Source organism: Suncus etruscus, chromosome 11, assembly GCF_024139225.1.
Source record: "Suncus etruscus isolate mSunEtr1 chromosome 11, mSunEtr1.pri.cur, whole genome shotgun sequence".
In the NCBI taxonomy this organism is placed as follows: domain Eukaryota; kingdom Metazoa; phylum Chordata; class Mammalia; order Eulipotyphla; family Soricidae; genus Suncus; species Suncus etruscus.
Genome location: NC_064858.1, coordinates 55,988,901 through 55,992,573, shown reverse-complemented (window position 1 = coordinate 55,992,573; position 3,673 = coordinate 55,988,901). Strand labels below are relative to the sequence as shown.

Below are 3,673 nucleotides of genomic sequence, written 5' to 3'. Positions count from 1 at the left end.
TGTTTTTACTATAGTCAGAATCTCCAACGGTCTGAGGGAGTGAACTGGACCCGTTTAAAAAGTTTGAGGACCGCTGTTTGTTCTTATTTTACTAGGAATACCTGAATTTATGTAAGACTTGCACCTCAGGCAGGTCAGTCTTTTTTGAGAGTTGAGAAGAACCAGACTACTCTGGACAGTTGTTTCTAAGTTCCAACTTCATTTTGGCAAAATGGCTTTTTTTTTAGGGGAGAGCGCGAAAGAAGTCCCCCACTACCACAAATTATGCAGTCGAGTTTCCCACATTTGGGGAAATCGCAGGGGTCAGCACATCCGGAGTGCAATGGATATGCCTCGCCCTGGGGAAACCACCTTCGTGATCATGGTATCTCCCCTGAAAAATGGCTCTTTTCTATATCCACCCACTCCTCCCAAGGTTGTATGAGTTAGCTATTTTATATCCAAGTACAGTGAGCACTCCTGATGAGGATTCTCCAGCCATCCTCACCCAGCATTAGCAGCTATTATATTTTTGTGCCACACCCTACCTGTGGTATCAGGATGCCAGGGGTCAAAAATCAGGTCTCCAAGTGGCAAAGCAGGTATTCCAGTCCCTGGGTTATCATCCTAGTCCCAGAGCTGATTCTGACTAGATGTTTCTTTGAGAACTTTCCCCCTTCTCCTCAATGCTACTGTTCCCAATATAAATAATACTTAAGGTGCCAGTATTGAGCATCAAAGATTCAAAAGGCAGCTCCAGAAGAATTTATACAGGGACATAAATTAGTTCCCTAAACTGACTGCCCCACTGCCTCTCTTCAAGAAAAAAAAATTACCTCAGCAGGTCCCTGGAAATTTATAATATTAAGTGAAAAGGCAAAAAAACACTATCCCCAATCCACACATACCCCAGCCCCTGGCACCCAAGGCTCTTAGTACCTCTCTGAATGATTCCAGAACACCAAGATAGGAGGGATCACTCACTCTGCAGAAGACTGATATCCAAAGTGCAATAGAGTAGAAAGCATCAGATAAGCAGATTGGGAAGAAAAAAAGCACTCTGGGGTTGACAGTCATGTCATGTCAAACCTAGGCTAGCTAGGGTTTTTTTTTTTTTTTTTTTTTTTTTTTTTGTGGTTTTTGGGTCACACCCAGCAGTGCTCAGGGGTTATTCCTGGCTCCCAGGCTCAGAAATTGCTCCTGGCAGGCACGGGGGACCATATGGGACACCGGGATTCGAACCGATGACCTCCTGCATGAAAGGCAAACACCTTACCTCCATGCTATCTCTCCGGCCCCTAGGCTAGCTAGGTTTCAGGCCCTCTACATCTGCTTGGAAAAAATTAGGGCTTGAATTATCTATTTTACTCAAGTTACATCAAGAAAGTTTTTTAAAGTCTACAACATGTATAACATATTTTCTGAAACTCTTGTTTCACAACTATATTTTAAATATTTGTTTGCAAACTAAGATAGCCAAGAGCCACAGAGGGAGTATGAAAGTCACTCAACTAAATAATCTCTTAAAATCCTACATATGTAGTTTTAAATGGCACAGAAGAGTTTTGTTTAAAATTATATTGAGACAAAAGCATGAATCACAACTTAATATGGAAAATTTTATCAAAGCTAAAATTTATTTGGTGCATCCTGTTTTTGCTATCAGGTAGTTTTACATACACCTTTTTCTTTAATATGTTAAAGAGAAAAGGATACTTTACAGTTTAAAAAACAAACACAACAAAAATCTAGTTCCTTAACTCAAATCAAAAGGGTTTTAAGCATTCCAAAATAAAAGCAAAACAAAGAAAATTCAGCCAAGTACAAAAGCATATTTTCATTTACTGTTTACATCCACTTCAAACATCACATACTTTAGCATAATTAAGAATCCATTCAGGGCCGGGCGGTGGCGCTGGAGGTAAGGTGCCTGCCTTGCCTGCGCTAGCCTAGGACGGACCGCGGTTCGATCCCCCGGCGTCCCATATGGTCCCCCAAGAAGCCAGGAGCAACTTCTGAGCGCATAGCCAGGAGTAACCCCTGAGCGTCACAGGGTGTGGCCCAAAAACCAAAAAAAAAAAAAAAAAAAAAAAAGAATCCATTCAGATAAAAGAAATCTTTCTTACAATTTGCCTACTTTTAACTTACTAATTTTTCTACATTATGTATAAGGGGCTTCCATGCTGTCACTAAGATAATTTTAAGGTGATCTAATTCTTAAAAACTTCTGCTCCTAGAAGCAGAAAGCTAAAAAAACAAAACAACAACAACAACAACAAAAAAACTATTTTTAGAGGCAAAAAGAGAAAAAAAAAGAGCTATCATTTCAATTGATAAAAAAGATTTAAATAACCTTAAGTAGCAAAAAAATTGTAAAAATGTAGCACCATTACCATAACAAGTGAACAAGTTTCAGTGTGAATATTACCTAAAAATTACATATTTTAAGCATAATAATTTTTATATTTAAGAACTAAACTGTATGTTATCACAGTTTTCCCCTAGTGTTGAACAACACTAACTTGTTATTTTACAAAATAAAAAGCAATTTTTCTAATAAACAATGACTGAATTGTTACAAATTGTTACAATTTCTTCAACATTAACAAATTTTATTTATTCCATGTGTAGGCTTTTAAGAGATATATTAATATTGCATTACAATCTCGTCATGTATGTATGCATTTGACAGAAAAAATTTTTCAGGTTATAGTCATAATTTTTCTAAAATCATGTAACAAAGCTATAGTTCATGCAGAAACCAGATAGTAAGGATGAACTTTTATAAAAGTACTTTTACTGAATACTGCCAGTAATGCTTTTGTCAAATTACACTTTATTATCTTGTATTATATATTCAATGGTATACTGTGTAAATATATTTTTTTCAAAGAATTAACAGTATCAGTATATTAAACTTCATGTTTTAATTTTAAATGATTGCTGGTTTCTAAGCATTAAAAATAAAGTTTAAGAAAACATGGAAGGGGCCAAAGTGCAAGCAGTAAGGCATCTGTCTTGCCTGGGTTAGCCTAGGACAGACCCCCAGTTCAATCCCCCAGCGTTCCATATGGTACCCCAAGCCAGGAGCGATTTCTGAGCACATAGCCAGGAGTAACCCCTGAGCATCACTGGGTGTGGCCCAAAAAACAAAAACAAAAAAAAAGAAAAGAAAACATGTAAGATATATGTAATGTTCTCTGAAAGCTCATTTTAAAATTATCATTTATAATGGAATAGATGTAACAAAATAAAAATTACATTGCATAAGGCTCTGTGGCTGAATAATGAGCAAATTAAGGAAACAACAGAGAAGGTTTTAAAATAAAGCATGATCCTGAAATAAAGCATCATCCTTTCTTTCAAAATGGCAAGATATTAACCTTAAAAATTTCAAGGAAAAGTACCTAAAATTCCTAGAAAAGAATTCAATTCAGGACTGAATAGTACAGAGATTAAGGCACATGTCTGGCATGTGGCAAACCTTAGTTCAATCATTGACACCAAATGGTCCCCACAGAAATCACTGGGATAAACCAAATTCTATGAACCCATTTGGGAGATCTCCTTCTTCTCTACTTCCTTGTTCCCCTTACTAAGAAAGAATTTCATTTCAGTTGCAGTAATTGATGAGATTAGACTTGATCACAAGATAAAAATTAGTGACTTGGGAGCCAGAAGATACAAATACTCA

At 36.7% G+C, this 3,673-nt stretch overlaps 1 non-coding gene across 1 annotated transcript; it reads right to left on the bottom strand.

The window, feature by feature from the left end:
• Positions 1-224: 224 nt before the first annotated feature.
• Positions 225-388, bottom strand: LOC126023137 (U1 spliceosomal RNA). The gene has a single exon (XR_007500344.1). It is a non-coding gene; the product is annotated as a U1 spliceosomal RNA (small nuclear RNA).
• Positions 389-3,673: the final 3,285 nt, after the last annotated feature.